This window comes from Sus scrofa, chromosome 16 (assembly GCF_054392235.1).
Source record: "Sus scrofa isolate SSC_HxYL_T2T_F1_AM1 chromosome 16, Sscrofa_HxYL_maternal_Yorkshire_Landrace_v2.0, whole genome shotgun sequence".
NCBI classification, from domain to species: domain Eukaryota; kingdom Metazoa; phylum Chordata; class Mammalia; order Artiodactyla; family Suidae; genus Sus; species Sus scrofa.
The window spans coordinates 62,961,270-62,983,332 of record NC_139398.1 but is presented as its reverse complement, the minus strand read 5'-3'; the positions used below and the strand labels follow the sequence as shown (position 1 = coordinate 62,983,332).

Here is a 22,063-nt window from a genome sequence, read left to right as displayed (position 1 = left end):
GATGCCTCCAGAAGACCTCAATCAGTTGGGGATGAAAGCAGATGCATAAATGCCATGGCCTCCAGGGCCTCTGATGAACCTAGTCTGAGGCACGTTCCACATGGATTCTGAAGAGTCCCCAGCAGGACTTAGCTCATTGGTCTGAAGGCATAACTTCACTCATCGCTACCTCTTCTCTCTTCCTGTCTCCCTGCCCCCATTTGTGCCTCCTGGGATAATCTCTTAAAGAACCTACCTGGAGGCTGGGGATATCTAATTTAGATGAGACTTTGGGCTTTAGGCTTTAGAGACTAGATGCGGGATGGAATGAATGTACTTTGCATATGAGAAGGATGTGGATTTGGGGCCAGAGGCAGAATATTAGGGACTGAAAGTCTACGTGTCCCTCCCCCTCCCCAATTCCTATATATGGGTCCTAATCCCTGAGAAGGTGCTCGTTGGATGTGGGGTTTGGGAGGTAATCAGGCTTAGGTGACCGCATGAGGGGTAGGGTCCTCATGATGAGGTTAATGCCCTGGTAAGAAGGGAAAGCAAGACCAGAGCTCTTTTCTCTCTACCCCTTGTGAGGACACAGCAAGAGTCTGCAAGCCTGGAAGAGAGCCTTCCCGAAAACGTGAATTTGCCAGCACCTTGATCTCAGACTTCCAGCCTCTAGAGCTGTGAGAAATGGATGGTGTTTGAGCCACCGACTCTATAACATTTTGCTATAGCAGCCTGAGTAGATGAAGACACTACATCTAAGAGCCTCTCTGAACATTTGTTGACTTTCCTCCCAGAGAAGCTGGGCTCTGTGACCCCTGCTCTTGAATCTGGGGTGAGACTCATTGTAACCATGAGGATGCAGCAGAAGTGATGTTGCAGGTGGTGTTTCCAAAATATCTAAAATTATTTGCAGTTTCTGGCACAGCAGAAGTGAATCCGACTAGGAACCATGAGGTTGTAGGTTCGATCCCTGGCCTCGCTCAGTGGGTTAAGGATCTGGCATTGCCATGAGCTGTGGTGTAAGTCGCAGACACAGCTCAGATCCTGCGTTGCTGTGGCTGTGGTGTAGGCCAGTAGCTGTAGTTCTGATTCGATCCCTAGCCTGGGAACCTCCATGTGCCGCAGGTGTGGCCCTAAAAAGCCAAAAAGAAAAAGAATCTAAAATTATTTGACACTCTCTGCAAAAAGGAGCCTAATGCCTCTTCCCTTGAGTGTGGGCTGGACTTAGTGACTCACTTTTAACAAATAGAAGTCATCGGAAGTGATGGCGTGTGACCTGCAGACTAGGTTATAAAAGGCACTGTGGCTTCCTGTTATCTTTGTCTCTCGTGTGTCTCGTGTGTCTCGTGTGTCCCTCTGTCTCTCAGATCTCTCTGAGGGAAGCCAGCTGCCATGCTTTTAGGCCACTCAGGCAACCTTTGAAGGGCCCGTGAGGTGAGGAGCAAGGGCTTCTGTTGACGGCCGGGTGAGTGAGCTCCCTGGGAACAGATCCTCCAGGGTCTGCCAGACCTTCCAGGGACAGAAGCCCTTGCTGATGCCTTGAATGCACTCTCACAGGAGACCTTGGGTCAGAGGCATCCTGCTAAGCTACTCCTGAATTCCTAACCTATAGGCACCATAAGCTCGTAAAGGGTTGTTGTTTTAAGCTGATAAGCTTTGGGGGAATGTGTTATGCAGCTGTAGATGACCAGCACAGAGCTAGGTCAAAACGAGGCCAGGAGTTTCTGGTTCTTGACCCTGAATCTGGGCCCTAGAATCTTAGTGACTGGTTTGTAATCAATACAATGATTGTTATTCTTTAGCTTCCAAGGCTGAGTCAAAAAAGTTTGTGTAGCACACAAGCAGCTATATCCAGTCGCTAGTGATGGAACATGATGGAAGAAATATGAGAAAAAGAGTGAATATATATGTATGATTGGCTCACTTTGTTGTACAGCAGAAATTGACAGAACATTGTAAATCAACTATGATAAAAAATTTTTAAAATATAATAAAAATAAATAGAGAAAGAAAAAATGCCGTGTAGCTTCGCCTAGCACTCTTGCAACATTTGCTGTGGGAGGAATCAGCCACCGTTTGGGTGTCTGAACAGCCATGAGTGCCATGCTGGAGAGGCCACATGTGAGTTTTCTGGCAGCCCAGCTGAGCGCCCAGCAGAGAGCCAACAACTGTCAGCCGCACGCGTGTCTAGTCTGGGATGTCCAGCCCAGCCAAGCCTTCAGATGACTCCAGCCTCAGACAACATCTGGCTGCAGCAAATAAGAGATTCCCAGCAAGAACCATTCAACTGAGCCCTTCCTGCATTCCTGAGCCATGAAGTCCTGAACAAAAGGAAGTCGTTGTTCCAGCCCACTGTTTTGGGGTAATGTGGCCCACAGCAACAGCAATCTGAAGAGCCAACTTTTGGAAGAAACCAACCTAAGAAGAATCATAGGGAATCACTGGCTAGGGCCTTTACTTTGCCCACGAAAATATGAAGTTTAACGAGAGGTGCCCTGAAGGGCTTTCCTGTTCATGCCCCTTATAAGGCAAATCTACGCAAAAATAAAAAAACACTAATGCAATGTAAGTATTGAGTACCATGACACCCACGCCCACCCCATAAAACAAAATAGGAATACAAATAAAAGTAATTAGAAAGTGTGTGAGACACATGAAGGTCAAGGTTTTTTTTTTGTTTTTTTGTTTCTTGGTTTTTTTTTTTTTTTTTTTGTCTTTTTGCCTTTTCTAGGGCTGCTCCTGAGGCATATGAAGGTTCCCAGGCTAGGGGTCTAGTTGGAGCTATGGCCCTCAGCCTACGCCAGAGCCAGTGCAACTCGGGATCCAAGCCACTTCTACGACCTACACCACAGCTCACGGCAACACCAGATCTTTAACCCACTGAGCAAGGCCAGGGATCGAACCCACAACCTCATGGTTCCTAATCAGATTTGTTAACCACTGAGCCACGACGGGAACTCCAGATAAAAAAGTGATTGATGACGCAACAATGTGAATGCTCTTGGCACTACTGAACTTAAAAAATGGTTAAGATGGTACATTTTTTGTTATGCATATTTTATAACAATTGGAAAAAAAAGAATTAAAAGAAAAAAGAAATGACAGTAAAGGCGTGACTTCAGAGAGGTTACCGTTGCCAGTCCAAAGATCCACAAGGCCATCTCTGGCACAGCAAGAGCTTGACTGCAGGGGAGGTCAAGTTTGACTGAAGGAGTCCTTGGTTGGGTCAGTGGCCCAATCAGCTGTGACAGCTGAGCAGGGGAGCACTTAAGAGCAGAGGCCACGCTTATGCCTTACGTGAGCCCTGTGACATCTGCACTGCCCATATCATTTCAGGAACTTGAAGACTCTGAGTGGGGAGCCCTGACAGCTGGGGTCGGGGGTGGGGCCGGAAGGAGAAGACGTTCTTCAGATGGCCGTCAATCAGCAGCCGAAGGCATTTGGCCTGGTGCATGCATTTGTGGCATTGCTTTGGAATGCATTTAAGGGGAGAGGACCCTCTGTGACAAAATAGTTCTTTGTTGTTTTGGAAGGGGGATAGTTTGATTTGTTTTTAACTCGAAAGCTCAGAAATATCCAGCTCAACTCTGTCGTATCCCTGAATCCCAAGGGAGGTGAGAAATGAGGTGGTGACATGCTCAATGTTTTTCCCCCCAAGAAAAACGAAAAGTTAATCACTTGCTGAGAAAATAGTAAATGCATGCATAAATAAATACATGCTATGCAATATCCTTGACCAACAGTGATGGACTTTACAACTCTCAAATGTTTGGAGTCACCAGCTCAACAGTGGTAGAAGCCAGCCACAGAAATTCCAGTGGAGGAGCATGAAAATTCTATGTGTTTTTTCGCATTGTTTGGATCTTGAAGATAAAAGCCTGCAGAGAAGCAACTGCACAGGGCGGCTAGCAAAGGGACTGCCTCCGTCAAGAGTCTTGATCACTGGGGAAGGAAAAGAACCCAACTCCACCGGTTAAATAAACAAAAAGAAATTTATGGGCTCATATATCTGATATGTTCAGGATAGTTTGACTTCAGGCACAGCTGGATCCAGGTGCTCACACAAAGTCCTTCGACATCTGTCCCTTTCCATCTTTCAGCCGTGGTTTTCTCCTGTGTTTGCTTCAAGGCAATCTCTCTGTGGGGTGGCTCCAACAGCTCGGGCCCAAATCTTAGTGGAAGGAGAACACTTCCTCCCTAATACTTCCTGCAGAAGTCTTCAGGTTGGCTCTTTGAGGTCTGGCTTGTGTCATGTGCCCATCCCTGGCCCACTCACAGTGGCCAGGGTAATGGAATATGCTGAATGGCCAGGCTAAGACCATGAAACCACATCTAGAGCCAGAGAGTTGGGGAGTCTTTCTACATCGTGGGACTGACAGAAAGGATGCAGCAGCTCCCTACAGGGAAGTTTGGGGCTGATGCCAGGGGACAGAGAAAGGGATATGGGGCAGGCAAACACAATCGATCGCCACATGGGGCGTGCGAAGAAAGGCAGAAGCCAGGTCCCATCCAGGATTCCGATTTCTTTATTTCCTTGGTCCCACATCATTCAGAGCACTGGGGGCTACTGATGTGGCCGTTCGTCCCTCTTCTGTTCTGCAAGGATTGTAGTCACCTCTTTAAAAAAAATTATCATCTTTTTATTATTTTCCCCAGGTTTATTAAGATATAATCGACATATAACTGTGTGAGTTTGAAGTACACTGTGTAATGATTGGACATATGTATATATTATGAAATGATACCACAATAAGGGTAACACATCTATCACCTCATATAGTTACCGTTTGTGTGTGTGTATGTGTGTGGTATGAGAACTTTACAAATCTACTGTCTTAGCAACTTTCAAATACACAACATAGTACTGTTAACTAATCACGTGCTGTACATAAGATCCCTAGAATTTATTCACCTTCTAACTGGATATCTGTACCCTTTGACCACCTTCACCCCCCCCACCCCCATCCTCTTGCCCCTGTTCTCTGTTTCTATGAGTTTGATTTTTTTAGACTGCACATATAAATGAGATTATACAGAATTTGTCTTTCTCTGGCTGACTTATTTCTCTTAGCACAATGCCCTCAAGGTTTGCCCATGTTGTCTCAAAAGGCAGGGGTCCCTTCGGTTTTTGTGGCTGAATGATGTTCCATTATTTGTATATCCCAATCGCATCTTATATCTATTCATCTCTTGATGGACATACAGGTCGTTTCCAAGTCTTGGCTATTGTAAATAACAGTGCAGTGAACATCGGGGAGTGCAGATTAACTCTTCAAGACAGTGTTTCATTTCATTTCTTTTCTTTTCTTTTTCTTTTTCTTTTTTTGCTTTTTAGGGCCTCACGTGCAGCCTATGGAAGCTCCCAGTCTAGGGGTCAAATTGGAGCTGCAGCCCCTGGCCTACACCACAGCCACAGCAATGCAGCATCCTTAAGCCACTGATGGAAGCCAGGGATCGAACCTGTAGCCACATAGATACTAGTCAGATTTGTTTCCGCTGAACCACAATGGGAACTCCTCATTTCTTTTGAGTATATTCCAGAAGTGAGGTTGCTGGATCATATAGTAATTCTATTTTTATTTTTATTTATTTATTTTTTTTTTGTCTTTTGTCTTTTTGTCTTTTGTTGTTGTTGTTGTTGACGTTGCTATTTCTTGGGCCACTCCTGTGGCATATGGAGGTTCCCAGGCTAGGGGTCGAATCAGAGCTGTAGCCACCGGCCTACGCCAGAGCCACAGCAACGCAGGATCCGAGCCGCATCTGCAACCTACACCACAGCTCACGGCAACGCCGGATCGTTAACCCACTGAGCAAGGGCAGGGACCGAACCCGCAACCTCATGGTTCCTAGTCGGATTCGTTAACCACTGCGCCACGACGGGAACTCCCATATAGTAATTCTATTTTTAATTTTTTAAGGAACCTCTCTGTACTCTTTCCCATTGTGCCCGGACCAATTTACATGCTCACCAGCAGTGTAAGATGGTTCCCATTTCTCCACATCCTCTCCAATATTTACTGCCTTTTGTCTTTTTTTTTTTTTTTTTTTTAGGTGAAATATGGAAGTTCCTCAGCTAGGGGATGAATCAGAGCTTCAGCTGCTCACTTTGCCACAGCCAATAGCAACACCGGATCTAAGCCACATCTACAACCTGAGCTGCAGCTTGTGGCAACGCAGGACCCTCCACTGAGCGAGTTCGAACCTGCATCCTCACAGACACAGTGTTGGGTTCTTAACCCACTGAGCCACGGTGGGAATTCCACCCTTGTCTTTTTGGTGACAGCCATCCTAACAGGCTTGAGGTGATATCTCACTGTGGTTTTGATTTGCATTTCCCTGATGATCAGGGTTGAGGATCTTTTCAGGTACTTGGCCATTTGAATGTCTTCTTTGGGAAAATATCTATTCAGGACCTTTGTTCATTTTTATATTGGGTTGTTTTGATCTGTTATCGAATTGTATGATTTCCTTGTGTATTTTGGATATTAACCCCTTGGCAGATAGTGGTTTTGCAAATATTTCCTCCCACCCCAAGGGTTGCCTTTTCATTTGGGGACAATAAGAAGCCCTGTGGTCAGGATGCCAGCAATGGTGTTTCTGGGCCGTGGCTGTTCTGTTTTGGATTTTGCTGCATACAAACAATGACAGACATTTAGTTTCTTGCTCATAGACCTGAGGTTTCTTGCTCATTAAGGTTGCTCAGTGTCCTAATTGGGAGTGATCAGGCCTGGCTCCAGGCTGCAGGTTGAGTCCAGGTCTCTTTGGACCGCCATCTGCTTGGGGCTTGCCTTTCTCATGGTGGATCATGCAGGTGTCAAGGACATACCAGCCCGTGCAAGCCCTGGAAGAGTTCACATCATGCCCCCTAATGTTCCTTTGTCCAAAGCAAAGCACATAGCCAAGTCCAGTGTCAGTGCGGAGGGGTGATGTGTTTTCTGCATCTCCTGCTCTGCAGGGCCTCGTGGCAGAGGGAAAAGAGAAGAAAAAGGTGCAGCCATCCTATCCGCCAAGTGTTTCCTTCATGAGACCCCATCCATGTCAGGCTTTCCGCACAGAATTAGCTTCCTGATCCATCCAGTCTTTCTGATAGGGAGTTTTCTTTGCAAGAATTCGAACTTCCTCCTTGAGGTCAAAATCAAGGTTGGGATATGTACCCTGAACACATTTAAGTATTGCTCCATGGAGTGTGTTAAGAAGATAATCTCCATCTGACGTGCCTAGACTCCCATGATGTGCAGGTGATCAGGGCAAGGGTCAGGCTGAGTGCAGAGCCTGGGAGGCCTGATGGCTGCAGGGCCCGAGGCGGAAAGTGAGCTGGAAGAGCCACCGTGACAGCTAGGCAGCCAGTCTGGCTAAGGTGCCTGACCTGAGGGTGAGGCAGAATGAGATCGAATTAGGGCAAATGGACAAGTCCTGGGAACAGGCCAAAGCAACAGGGTGCTAGACAGGTTGCAGGATGGGAGCTGGAGGAAGTTCCAGAATAACAAGAATTCTCAGCATGGAAGGGAAGGAAGTGTTAAGATCTAGACCAGAACCTACCCCTTCACTGCTTTTTGCTCCAAGGAGGAAGCAGCAGCTGGACATCAGTTTTCCCTCTCATTCCTGCTTTGGCAACTTTCTTAAAGCTGCTTAAAAAGATCAATACGGATAATTATTTCCATTCTTTCCCAATGCCCTGTGAGGTGCTCCTATAGCATGGAAACACTTGCAACAAAATGTGGTGGGATACTCTTTTTTTTAGCTCCTGGAGTAAGTGGAGTGTTTTATAAGATGAGTGGTTGCAATGGAAATTATCTGTCCAGCTTCTCTGATGATTTTTGCTCGTAATTAACTCTGGTAATGTAGAAGTTGGTTTGTTCCATTTGACTGAGGGAGGCAGAGGGTATCAACTGAAGGTGCAGAAAAGGCCACAATTACTGTACATGAGTCTTTCTGTTGTGACGGAGCTCTTCTGCTCAGTTCTACTATGTTTCAAAGGTCTGGGGGGCAGGGGTAGTGATGAAGCAGGTGGAGGGGGGGAGGGAAGGTAGAGAATGTGGGGCCTTCTGCACAGCTGGGTTTCCACAGATGAGAAGGATCACATTTCCAGATCTGGTGTGAGTGAAGAAGCAGAGAGCCTTTACTTTCTTGAACAGCTTCTTTTTTGTTGTTGTTGTTGTTGTCTTTTTGCCTTTTCTAGGGCCGCTCCCGCAGCATATGGAGTTCCCAGGCTAGGGGTCTAATCGGAGCTGTAGCCGCCAGCCTATGCCAGAGCCACAGCAACTCGGGATCTTCGACCTACACCACAGCTCATGGCAACGCCGGATCCTTAACCCACTGAGCAAGGCCAGGGATCGAACCCACAACCTCATGGTTCCTAGTCAGATTCATTACCCACTGAGCCATGATGGGAATCCAGAGTTCTATGCATTCTTTGTCAAGGCACTTTCTCTCTCTCTTTTTTTTTCCCCTAACCTGTGGCATATGGAAGTTCCTGGGCCAGAGATTGAACCTGCACCTCAGTAGCAACCCGAGCCACTGCAGAGACAACACCAGATCCTTAACCAATGTTCCCACTGTGGGAACTCTGTTTCTTCTCTTGTATATGCACACAATTTCGGGGGGTGATTGTTGAACGAAAGTCTGTCTAAAAATATGGTGGCCTCATGGTTTGGGCCTGGCAACTGGAAGTTGGGCCAGGTCTGTCTGACTTCATTTCTGGAGGCAAATGTAGCTCCAGCATCACCCAGGCTGGGCAGTGAGGAAATTCGCATGTTCCCAACACTTTCAACAATGCCCCATTATGCTCGGTGACTCACGAATAGGCCCGTGTCCACGGAACGGCATGTATCTCGCTGCAGTGAGTACAGCGCTTTGCTGTATGTTTGAACTAATTTCATAGGCTTGTCTCCACCACGGCTGTTACTCGCCTTCTTTTCTGATGGTGGCCAGAGGCTTGTTGTATCAGAGGAAAGCTGAAAAGGGAAAGGGCTGCGATGCTTTTCACCAGGCAACTGAGCACCTTGGAGATAGTGCCTGGGAGGGAAACTTGGGTTCCAACTGCACTAAAAGCAAAGTCTTGGGAATTTTTGCAAAAAGGCACTTACCTTAGATGATAGGTCAAAGAAAACTCTCAGGTCACTCATCCTTGTCGTGGTTAATGCCAAAAGCTTTCTTCCTCTTGACGTGCAGAGTATTGAAACAGGTCCTCAGACATGTCGGGGTCAAGGAAGCACTGCAGATTTGCCTCTTGGGTTGTTACAACTGTGAACTTGGGCAATTTCGTCAGGAACCAAGAAGCCTAGGAACACAGACTACATTCCAAAGGGAGAAATGCATCTACTTGGTCCCAAGGACACCCGACCCTGTTGCTTTTTCCTGCTGCCCCGCACAAATGCCTCGGCTGTGTAACGCTTCAGCCATTTTTGAGGGTCTCACCAAGCAGGTGGGCCCAGGGCCAGCCTTGCTCTGTACCGTTGCATCCCAGCCCCTCTGCTGCTGAACTTCCAGCACCCGCCAGCCCCCAGCAGAGACTCAGTTTCCCCAGCAGGCCTTCCTGACTGCCTTGGTCACTGCATGAGTTTCCACCCTTTATTATAACCCTAGGAATAAGGATGAAAATGCCTTGGCAAGCTTTGCTTTTGGCTCCATCTCCTGAACTACACAGTGTTGTTTTCTGAGAGCAGGGACCTCAGTTGTCGCGCTCACTGTTATGTCCTCAGCACATAGGACATATCCTGGCAGACAGAAGGCACTCAGTAACCATTTGCCGAGACACCAAATGAAGGAATGAATGCACGAATGAATGAATGGCATCCACCAGTAATCTTCTGTGTATGCTGAGGCATACTGTTTCCAGGATTCTGGAAACTCCCACAATTGCCCATGCTAGTGTGTCTCTCTACTGTGGAACTGGAAGGCCCCATTTCAAAGCCTCACCTCTTACCTGTCATCATTCAGCAATACTTTTGCAAGAATGAGTTTGCAAGATTTCAGGGTACCTGAGCACATAGCTTGGTACTGTTTTGGAGGTGGGGATAGGGGAGTGTACATGTATATTCGGCAATGGGCGAACAAGAAAGATCTAAAATAAGGCTGTGGAGTGTTATCCAAAAGGATTTTTAAAGGAAGAGTCCCTTAGGCGCATGACAGCTGGGAGAGTGTCCTTAAAAGGGACGGGGGGGAGTTCCCGTTGTGGCCCAGTGGTTAACGAATCCGACTAGGAACCATGAGGTTGAGGGTTCGATCCCTGCCCTTGCTCAGTGGGTCAAGGTTCCGGCATTGCCGTGAGCTGTGGTGTAGGTCGCAGATGCGGCTCGGATCCTGCGTTGCTGTGGCTCTGGCGTAGGCTGGTGGCTACGGCTCCGATTAGACCCCTAGCCCGGGAACCTCCATATGCCGCAGGAGCGGTTCAAGAAATGGCAAAAAGACAAAAACAAAAACAAAAACAAAAACAAAAAAAAAGGGACGGGGACTGGGAAAGGGAAGGCAAGAAACCTGTATTAGACCCAAGGCCAAGGCTGAGGGGGGACCTTAGACCCGGGGCGGGAGGGTGGGGGTGGGGGGAGGGGAAGGCTGATGAATTTCTGGTCCTTGTTTCTGGCTTCTTAGACAAGGGGTAATTCTCGAACCCGTCTCCATGCCTTTGCTTATTCCTTCATTGAATTTAACCACATTGACCATCTCAGTGCCCTGAGGACGTGCTCCAGGTGTTGGGGATACAGCGAAGAGCTCCCTGCCCTCACGGAGCTTCCAGTCAAGCTGGGGTGAAACAGACACTAAAATAAGCTACCATGCTGCCAGATACCCATAGTGTCCTGAAGAGAAACGGAGCAGGGACAGACAGTGGTGAGCCACAGGGCTGTTTTAGGTAATGGCGTTAAATGTGGCCACTTTGAGGTGGAGCCACCAGGGCAGAGAATAAAGGAAGCGACACTGACATCTGCGTTGGTCCTGATGGGAAGTGGAGAGACAAAGCAGGTGCAACTCCCTGGCTTTTGGCAACCACGTAGGATTGGGCCAAAGATGTTCTCTTTGGAAATAACTCATCTGAGCTGAACAGGGGCCTTTGACAGGTGTACCCGGCGTCCTGGGCTTGGGGACCCTGAGCTTCAGGTTGCTCCTTTGTCAAGTGCTGGCTGCAGTTGGACCCCCTTCACCGGGCTCTCTTGAAGGTTAAATGAGCCGAAGTGTGTGAGCACAGCACTTGGTGAATTGTGAGGGATTGAGTGTCATTTAAATGTTCATCACTTATAAACCTTCAGGGTGTTGAAGCCCCACAAGCAGTTGATTCCCTGCTGACTCTGGAGAGCAGTTAGATACCCTCTATTGCGCTCCCCAAGCCCGATCCTGTGACCTCTGCCCAAAATCCATTAGTGTTAGGGTCCAACAGTCTAGAGATTAAAAGCAGTTCAGGCAGGGTTGACTGGGTTTTGGCTGGAGTACAAGAGCATCACAAAATCGCTGACATTTGTCCTGATGAGTTGGTGCCTGTACCAGACCTGATGTTAAAGTTTTTGACTCTCAGTCTAGTTGAAAGTATGGACTCTGGGGCCAGAGACATGAGATCAAATCCTAGCTCTATTATTTACCAGTTTTTGGTTTTTTAATTTTTTTTTATTCTTTTGTTTTTATTTATTTATTTATTTATTTATTTATTTGTCTTTTTGCCATTTCTGGGGCTGCTCCCTCGGCATATGGAGGTTCCCAGGCTAGGGGTCGAATTGGAGCTGTAGCCACCGGCCTACGCCAGAGCCACAGCAACGCGGGATCCGAGCCGCGTCTGCGACCTACACCACAGCTCACGGCAACGCCGGGTCCTTAACCCACTGAGCAAGGGCAGGGACCAAACCCGCAACCTCATGGTTCCTAGTCGGATCCGTTAACCACTGCACCACGACGGGAACTCCTGGTTTTTTTTTAATCATAGGCCTGTTAGGAGAATTAAATGTACTATGCAAAGGCACTTGAAACCACATCTAGCATATAGCTTTAAATAAATGTTTGCTCTTCTCTTTTTTTTTTCCCTTTTTCTTTTTGCTTTTTTAGGGCCGCACCCACAGCATATGGAGGTTCCTAGGTTGGGGGTGTAATTGGAGCTACAGCTGCCAGCCACAGCCACAGCAATGTTAGATCTGAGCCGCATCTGTGACCTATACTACAGCTCACAGCAACGCCAGATTCTTAACCCGCTGAGCGAGGCCAGGGATCGAACCCTCAACCTCATGGTTCCTAGTCGGACTCGTTTCCGCTGCGTGATGGGAGCTCCTCCTTTCGCTATTCTTATTGTTGCTTTTGTTCCTCCTCAACTTCCACTGTGACTTCCTGTAAAGAAGAGGCCTGTTCTATTCATCTCTTGGTTCCCAATGACGATGTCAGGCTTGGCATAGGGCAGGCATTCAGTAAATGTTGGCTGAGTACTGGATGAATGGGCGGATGGTCGAATGGATGGATGGGCAGATGAGTGAATGGGTAGATGAGTTACGCTTTATTTCTCTTAAACTTTATGATCAAGACCTTAAGGGTGATGAAAAAAAATGTGGAGGGTGCTGATGGTACAGTTCGCAGAAGGGTCAGAGCTTGGTACAGAAGTTCCATTAAACCCCTTCCTGCAGAAATCTCTGTATTTATGGTAAAATACACTTAAAATATACCATGTTAACCATTCTTTATATTTTTCTTAAAAATAAGAAATCTTAGGAGTTCCCGTTGCAGCTCAGCTGTAAACAAACCCAGCTAATATCCATGAGGATACAAGTTCAATCCCTGACCTTGCTCAGTGGGTTAAGGACCCAGCATTTCCGTGAGCTGTGGTGTAGGTCGCAGACACCGCTTGGATCCCGAGTTGCTGTGGCTGTGGTGTAGGCCGGCAGCTATGGCTCTAATTCTACTGCTAGCCTGGGAACTTCCATATGCCACAAGTGCGGCCCTAAAAAGAGAAAAAAAAGAAAAAAGTAAAGAAATCCCATTTGTGTAGGAGCATCTTCATATTTTCTGATCGGAAGGATTTTTTTTTTTTCTTTTTTTAGGGTGCACCCAAGGAAGAAGTTCCCAGGCTAGGGGTCAAATCGGAGCTGTAGCTGCCGGCCTACACACAGCCATAGCAACTCAGGATCCAAGCGGTGTCTTCGACCTACACCACAGCTCAGGAAACACCGGATCCTTTAACCCACTGAACGAGGCCAGGGATCAAATCTGCATCCTCATGGCTACTAGTTGGATTCGTTTCTGCTGTGCCACAATGGGAATTCCCATCTGATGGGAAGGATTTGAATTCGACTTTAAGAAACTTGGGTTTTCTACTCCTCACCAGTTCATGAGTGGAACTTGGGGATCAGCTGTGGTTCTGGGTTCCTCCAAATAAACTAACTTTGAGTAACTCTTGGGTAACTTTCTCTTGGTCTGAGACTCCCCTTCCTTCCTTCTTCCCGCCTACCTTCTCTCCTTCCTTCCTGACATGTTTTTCACATACCTAGCATGTGCCACTCACTCTGCCAGACACTGGACATAATGACATGTGATCTGTACTCCATTTCCTCCCGCTTCCACTATGTTGATTGATGTATACACACTCAGTTTTGCTAGGTTCTCATTCATGTGCCATTTATTTCCTGTTTGTTTGTTTGTTTGTTTGTTTTTCCAGAGCAGAATGCGCCAGTTGCTACCGCTTTCATTTCTGATGCTTTACAAAGGCCAAGCTGAAGACTGCACCACCAGAAGCTTGGTAAGCTTGGGTGACTGACCTTGGCCAGTGAGATGTTCAAGTGCACAAGGCCCCAGAGAGTCAAGGGTGGGTTTTTGCAGTTTTCTGAGTCTGGCTTTGTGGGAATCTGTCTGGCCTGCTGGATGGAGAGGGTCTGACTCGGATTCTGGGGGCTTGGAAAGACAGCCAAAAGACTTCTTTCCCCTGAAATGGCCATGCATGTCTTTAAAGACTTGAAACTGTCTTGATCCTGGAATTTCCCTCTGTTTATTTTCACATCTGGGTGATAGTCTTCTGCCATGAGAGGACTCCTTGTGAATCACTTCAGAGATTGCTTTTAATGTTTCCCAGACGAGAGGGGGCTGGTGCTTTTCTTTTTTCGGAGGCCTGATGGGGCAGGACTGGCTGGGCTTCCCAGCTTCCCTGGAGCCATCCCCTGGGGGAAGCAGATAGACAGTTCTCGTCTTTCTGGGAAACCTGCTCCCGCAGGGCTTCTGATCCCAGGGCCTGCTTTCCACGTGAGGAAGGGAAAGAGGTGGAGTGGAATTCAAATCAAAGAGATAGACTGGTTTTAACTGGTACAAGATGTTACGGGCTATGCTCTCAGTAGCCACTGGCAGCCAGCAGCCCTCTGCGTTCCCAGGCTCTGGTTTGCGGTGTCGGGAGCTCCAGGAGACTGGGCTGGCTGGGGTCACTTCCAGAGGGCAGCCTGGGAAGCTTGAGAAGGTGTTGGCTCAGCTCAGGGGTCCCCAGCTGCCAGGTGCCTTCGGATGGATGCCTGTTCCCAGGGCCCACCGGTGGCCGCTGTCTCTATGACCACGTTGGGTCCATGGTTCTCGCTCACTCTTAGCCTGACAGACAGGTTCTGTTGCAGTCACATCCCTGCTCCATGTCCCTTTGTCACCCTCCCTCTACACTGGCCCTGTACTCCACATCTATTGGGTACTTTCTAGGTGTCTCCACCCCAGATTCCCTGCACTCTGCTCTGCCCGGCTTTGAACCCCAGGACCGTCCAAGCACCCTGCCCTGCCCTCTGGCTCCCTGCTGGTTTAAGCCTAGGGGGAGCCCCACAGGAGCTCTGGCCAGGGAGGGGGACCGGTGGAGGGATGTACTCCCCTGGCGCCCTCCCCGGGGGGCATCTCAGGCGGGCGGCATGCCTTAGAAGCCCCACATCCTCTTGAGGTGGGCTTCTCGCCATTTTCTTTTTCTGTGTGACGGTCATGGCTGCCTCCCTTCATTCTTTTGAGTCCAGGGGTAGGTCACCTGGAATCCTGCACTGCCCTTGGTGGTTTTCATGTTTCTTGCCCACACTTTGGTCAACAGTCTGTTTACTAAATCTTTCTTGAATTCTTGATCTTATTTTAATTTTTTTTAGGGCCACACCCACAGCATATGGAAGTCCCTAGGCCAGGGGTTGAATCGGAGCTGTAGCTGCCAGTGTATGCCACAGCCACAACAGTGCCAGATCCTTAACCCACCGATCGAGGCCAGGGATTGAACCTGCCTCCTCATGGGTACTAGTCAGGTTCATACTGCTGAGCCATGACGGGAACTCCACTTCTTGGATTCTCTTAATCTGAACATTCTTGGAGTTCCTGCTGTGGCACAGAGGGTTAAGGATCCAGTATTTCCATAGCTGTGGCATAGGTCACAGCTGTGGCTGGGATTAGATCTCTGGCCTGGAAACTTCCACATGCTGTGAATGCGTCCATTAAAAAAAAAAAAAAAAAAAAAAAGGAATATTCTTGCTGGAAGTCAGGCAGATAGATATAGATATAATGTGATTTTATATACTGGTACCTTTTCCCATGTTTTTTTCCTCTGCAAGAGCTCCCTTCCACCTTGACTACCTGTTGAACTGCTCCTCATCCTTCATAATCCCAGTGAAACATCACTGCTGTGAAGTCTATCTTGAGTTCTCCATTTGAGTTCATGACCTCCCCCTTGGCCTTGCATCTCCCTCTGTGGTATCAGCCTTGTCCCTATACTTAGGGTCTCCATCCTAACCCCTTGCTAATCAGACATAACCAAGCTTTTCCTCATCAAAATGCTACAATGTTTAATTCCTTCGAAATACAATTAAGAGACTGTCCAAAGGGTCTGCTCAATGCCTGCCCTACAGTGATGCTCGGTAAATAATAGCTCTTATCAGAAAACATCATACTAAAATGTGAATGGCTATATGTTTTAATGTCTAGTCCCTTTTAGAAGCAGGTGACATTCATAAGGGATTTTTTCAGAGTTAATAGTCTCTCTAATGAATCTCTAAATTGGCAGACAATAAATAATAGCTATTATCAGAAAATTTCATGCTAAAGTGTGAATGGCTACATGTTTTAATGCCTTATCCCTCCTAGGAGAAGATTACACTCATTGGGGATTTTTTTAAGAGTTACTAGTCCCTCCAATGAATCTCTACGTTAGCAGAGGAAACGTCAAGGGGTCTTCCTTTGGGGTTTCTCAAATTATACCAAGTCTAAGGCCTCTCTGTCTGTAGGTTTGCGAAAACAGAGAATCACTTCAGGTCAGTCTGAAGCACACAGAGGCTTCTTGGAAAGGGGACAGGGTTGCTCAATAGAGGCCTGGGGGGAGCAGCGTCTATGGAAAAAGACAGATGTGACTGGACACATCTCTGCTCAGCTATTATACCCTTCCAGTGCTAATGGAATGTGATTTTCTAAATTGTGACTGGCCGACTTTCTTCTCTTGTGGTTGCGTTTGTAATAACATAGACTATGACTCTAGTTTTGCCAAAGTGGAAAAAAAAATGCCATCCAATAGATTTTTATGGAGGTTCTTAAACATTTTAGAAAATATTATTAAAGATGCAGCTCAGTAAGCCTTTAATGTCCTGCTTTGGGGCTGATGAGCCAAGGTACAGACTTAACAAGGCTGGGCGTGGGCAGCGGAGGGGGACTACACCTGGGAGGTGCCAACACTGGTCAAGTTGCTCTGTGCAATTTTGCCTTAAAATGGAGCTACCTACGTAAATACATGTCCAGAGTATTTTGATCTTCCATGGCTTGGGGCAGAGATCAAAGCAAAGCATCTCACTCCTCATTAAGTTCAAGAAGCCAAGGGAGCCTGCTGTGTTCCAAGAAGTCCAAATACATCCTTCCCAGACTCGGGAGAATCGCAGCTCACATCTTAGGTAGCAGAAAGGCAGGACGGAACAGAAGCACCTCTTTTTTTTTAAGGGCCACACCTGAAGCATATGGAAGTTCCTGGGCCAGGGGTTGAGTTAGAGCTGCACCTGTAGCTGAGGCCTACGCCACAGCCATGGCAACATGGGATCTGAGCTGCATCCTCGGGGACACTATGTCAGGTTGGTAACCCACTGAGCCACAGCAGGAACTCCCAGAACCATGTCTTGCAAGCTGCCCTCCTCCCTGCTTCTTGGAGAAGAGTGGGCCAATCTGACATACCACCGTAATCAATAGATTTGGGGATATCTCATCTAAAAGGGTCACACAGATGTCGCTGCAGCTGACAAACTGGCAGAAGTCTTGGGAAGAGCCCAAAGTGGCGTTTGCTGAGTTAGGGGTGCGGTTGCTGAGTATCTTGGAGTGGTTGGGACAGAAAGTTGCTTAGAGAGGTGATAACTCCAGATGAACAAAATGGATTCTGGGAAGCTGCCACATAGCCACCGTGAGGTCTCAAAATCTGGGAAAGGAGGCTTATGAACTGGGCTGCAAAATGGGTTTGCTCGTGGACTTCCTGTTGTGGCTCAGCGGCTCATGAACCTGGCATAGTATCCACGAGGATGTGTGTTTGATCCCTGGCCTGGCTCAGTGGGTTAAGGATCCAGTGTTCCAGCAAGCTGCAACATAGATCACAGATGCAGCTCAGATGCTCCGTTGCTATGGCTGTGGCGTAGGCCGGCAGCTGATTCCACACCTAGTCTGGGAACTCCCATATGCTGTGGGTGCGGCCCTAAAAGGAAAAAAAAATCACCGTCGTTTCAAAGAAAGGAACATGAATGTATTCAAGGCATTTCAAATATTTCCAGTCAAAACATTTGGGGGAGGGCAGCCAGATTTTTGTAAAGAAAAAAAAAAAAAAAAAAAACGGGGACAGTTTAATGGGCAAAGATGTTCTGAATAATTCTACGCTTGAGTGACTAGCCATGTTAAGAGGCGGTTCGACTCACATTTTCAGGAATTGAGGTCTCCCAGCTGACTAGTCATTGGAGCTTCTTCACAGGGTCACATGGCCCTGGTCACCTCACTGAAGGGTTGGGACCTGCATGGAAAAGAGTTGCCCCTCCTCCCCCCTCCCCCACTCCTGCGGGTTTCTTCCTCAGGAAGGTGACAGGTGAATATGGTGCCAAGGAGATTCGCTTTAGGATGGTGGTGGACAAAAGTGATGGAGCATGCCCAGCTTTCTTCTTTTCTTTCTTTGTTTTTTTCTTTTGTCTTTTTAGAGCCTCACCTGCATCATTTGGAGGTTCCGAGGCTAGGGGTCGAATCAGAGCTGTAGCCACCAGCCTGCACCACAGCCACAGCAACTCGGGATCCAAGCCGCATCTGCGACCTACACCACAGCTCACGGCAATGTGGGATCCTTAACCCACTCAGCGAGGCCAGGGATCAAACCCACGTTCTCACAGGTACTAGTCCGGTTCGTTAACCACAGCCATGACAAGCCCCCCCCAGCCCCCCTGCCGCCGCCGCCGCCGCCTTTTTTGACTTTCTTCTTTCTTCCCCCCACTCCTGAGGAGCCGTGGTGGAGAATGAGAAGCGCCTGCCCATCTGGAAGTAAACGCATGAAAAGGATGCACTTGAGGAAGCCCACGCACGCGGGGCTTTCTCACCAACGCAGCCGCTTCCAGCTTCCAACTTCCTGTTCTCCAGGGCAGGTGCACTGGCTAAGGCAGAGCCCTTGACTGAGATGGTGAGGCTGCTGCTGCCCACTTTCATATTTGTGGAGAGTTCTGTGACCCAAGGCAGGTCTCATTTCATCTTCGTGCCTCAGTTTCCCACTTTGTAAGACATACAATGGCAGATGTCCTGATGCAGCCAGGAGATCGTGTTCCAAAGAGGGTGTTGGCCTTTCCTGACCCCATTTGCTCCCAGTTCCTTTGGGGTCGCTCTCACCTTGCTGCTCCCCAAGCCACTCTCAGCTGGCTGCCAATTTCTTTCCCTCTTCGGTCTATGTTGAGAATAACTTGAGGAATATTTTTTTATAAGGACTCTCGGAACATAAAAGAGGATTTCTGGAAGGTCGGAAGCCTTCGAGGTGCAGATGACAATTTCTAATGATCTCGTATTTCAGCTGAGATTTGTTTTTTTCTTTTTTCAAAAGAGGAGTCTTTTCTGAAATGCCTCGCATCTCATCAAGGGTGTAGAGGAGCCGTTGCATAATTGAGGTCATGGAGTTTGCTTTTCCTGCTTAACATTATAGTGTAACTCTTTTTTCTTGTTGTGAAACTGTTTTGTCGGCATGAATTTTTCTAAAATCTTTTTATAAGAAATTTTCAAACAATGCAGAAAGGTTGCCAAGATTTTATAGGGAGCACTCGCATGCTAGTACTTAGATTCTCTGTGTGCTAGTATTTCCTCTTCTTGTTTTGATCATGTGTCTTTCCATCTAGCCCTTCCTCTCTATATCCATCCGTCAATAATTTGGGGATGTATTTCAGAGTAAGCGGCAGAAATCAGTACACAACACCAGTATACCTTAGCATGTGTTTTGTTAACTAGAGTTCACTCTTTGCTTACAGTTTTTTTTTTTTGAGCAAACAGTAAAATGCATGTATCTTCAGTGCACTATTTTTAGATATCAATTTTTTTAAGTAGCATGTCTATTTGAGTCCTTTATTTCCACACTTCCTCAATTAATAATTAATTAATTAAATAACACTGGCCAAGTGACCATTCTGTATTCCCCTTTGGAAGTTGCAGGCCTAGGCTCCTCTGTCCTGATGAGAAGTAATTGTTGCCCCACCCTGATTCTCATCCACCTGTGCCGGATGTCACGCAAGTTATTTATCAGGAACCAGTAATTTTTTTCCCACTTTTTAGGGCCACATCTACAGCATATGGAGGCTCCCAGGCTGGGGGTTGAATCAGAGCTGTAGCTGCCAGCCTCCACCACAGCCACAGCAATGCAGGATCCGAGTCATGTCTGCGACCTACACCATAGCTCATGACAATGCTGGATCCTTACCCCACTGAGCGAGGCCAGGGATCAAACCTGCGTCCTCATGGATGCTAGTCAGATTTATTAACTGCTGACCCACAACCAGAACTCCAGGAACCACTAATTTTTGAATGCTTACTAGCTGCCTGCCTTAACTTCCCCTCCCAACACCCTCCCATCATCTTTACCTGCTTTACTGATGAAGAAACAGGGGCACAGGGAGATGAAGTAACTTGCCCAAGGTCACACAGATGAGGAATCCTGGCCCTGGGGCCTGCTCGCCTCACCTCAGTGCTGTGTCACTGCCTCTGCACCGAGGGGATATCCAGCCTCACCCCGTTCCTTATAGGTGCTGTTGGGACCATGAGGATTAAAGTTTTCTCTCCCAGAGAAGCAAGCCATGGTCCCTGCCTTCATGCTCCCAATACAGAGGCTGCAACTGGCTGCTGCTGGGTCATACGGGGCCCACATGGTGTTTGCTAGCGAATTTTGTTCCTTTGATGTGGATGGTCAACATTTGAAAATTAGTAGCATGTACATAACAGTATCTTTTTCCAGCTTAGCTTAAAAAAATGGAAACATCTGGTGGAAGAGGGTCCCTATTGGGGCATGAAGCGGTTGGCTGGCACTGAGGCCAAGCTGGTGCCTGTTCCTCTCTTCTCGCCTGTCCCCACCATTCCCTCTTACCTTCCCCTTCCCGAGGTCAGGCATCAGTGGCCATTTCTCACCCAGCTGGCACTGTGGCTTTTTTGACCCCAGGCCCACTCTGTTCTTTCATGGTCTCCCTGGCTCCTGTGGGCATGTGGGTTTGTAGACAGAGCAAAACCAAATCGCTCCGTGGGGGTAGGCTATCATCTTCCAGAAGGCAGTCATAACGCAGGTCATTTGCTGTCTATGAGATTCACAGGTCAGGGTGTGCTTGTGACAGTAAACTTGGGTACGAACCCTAGGAATATTTGGAAGGCATTTATTTCCAGGCATGCCACAAACCAGCAGTCTTATCCAGTCTGGGGCTTTGGTGAGTGGTGTGGCTGTCTCAAGGGTTGCCAGCTTTTCTTCCTTGCTTTTTTCTCCAGCTTTTGTCATACCATTTTCAGCCCTGGTCCATAGTGTCCTCACAGTTGCCCAGGGCAACCCTCATCCTACACCCACTTCTCCAGGACTCAGATCTGAAACTGTGACCGTGATCCCCGGGAGAGGTGACATGTACACAATATTTCCTCAAGTGGCACAAGCATTTAGGTGATGCACAAGCATTTAAAAAAAAAAAAGGTTAATTGGGGGGTTCCTGTTGTGGCTTAGAGGGTTACAAACCCACGAGAGACTAGTACCCACGAGAATGAAGGTTCGATCCCTGGCTTCGCTCAGTGGGTTAGGGATCCGGCGTTGCCGTGAGCTGTGATGTAGATCACAGATACGGCTCGGATGGCCCGTTGCTGTGGCTGTGGCATGGGATGGCAGCTGCAGCTCTGATTTGACCCCTGGCGTGGGAACTTCCACATGCTGCAGGTGTGGCCCCGAAAAAAAAGAAGTTAATCGTTATGTAGTTATTTTCCTGAGTACCAGAAGAATATCATTAGCACATCAAATCTCTGATTTTAAGATTGTTATTGCTTAGGAGGAAGCTGAGTTTTAAAAAGAGTTATTTTAAAATTGATTTAAAGAGAAAATGTAGGTAAGTGTTGCTACGGGTGAAAAATCACAGCAAAACTACAATGCTGGTACATAAATGACTGGAATTTGAGAAGGACCGCAAGGGCTCGCTGTCATCCTCTCCATCCTCTTTGGACCAAGTCCTGGGGCAGGAAACAGGGTAGCCCTTTCTCAACCCTTAGTTCACCTCCCTCTCTCTTCCCTCCCCTGAGTCTGGGGCACCTTGACCTGGATTTGGCAGGATGCTTTGCTATCCTAATCACAGTTTCGCCTAAGTCTTTTGTGTTGTCTTTGCAAATAGTCCCTTTCTGGCCTCGAAGGGAGCAGGCATTTGAAACTCAAGACAGGCAAAGATTCTTTGTGCAGTATCACCTTGGGCTCGAGAATACAGAACACCCCGGCTGCCGCATGAATGGGGAAGTCATCCCCGGGGTCATAGGAAACAGCAGGAACCAAATCAAGCCAAACAAACAAAACCTTCGCTCGTGAGCATTTTTGAAGAAACATCCCACCATATATGGATGGAGCAACTTGACATATGGATGGCGATTGTTGGAAAGAGCATAAGGATTTGAATTAATGAACTTGGCCAAAGTACTTCATCTC

General features: G+C 47.7%; 1 long non-coding RNA gene across 20 annotated transcripts in view; it reads left to right on the top strand.

The window, feature by feature from the left end:
* The window catches only part of LOC102164818 (uncharacterized), a 481,497-nt gene that overhangs the window by 109,879 nt on the left and 349,555 nt on the right, over positions 1-22,063 (top strand). For 17 of the 20 annotated variants that reach the window (XR_014831564.1, XR_014831562.1, XR_014831561.1 and 14 more), the window contains one exon: positions 13,604-13,684. This is a non-coding gene — a long non-coding RNA (uncharacterized LOC102164818). The remainder of the gene's footprint in view (positions 1-13,603; positions 13,685-22,063) is intronic. The other 3 variants (XR_014831575.1, XR_014831579.1, XR_014831580.1) reach the window with 1 other exon arrangement.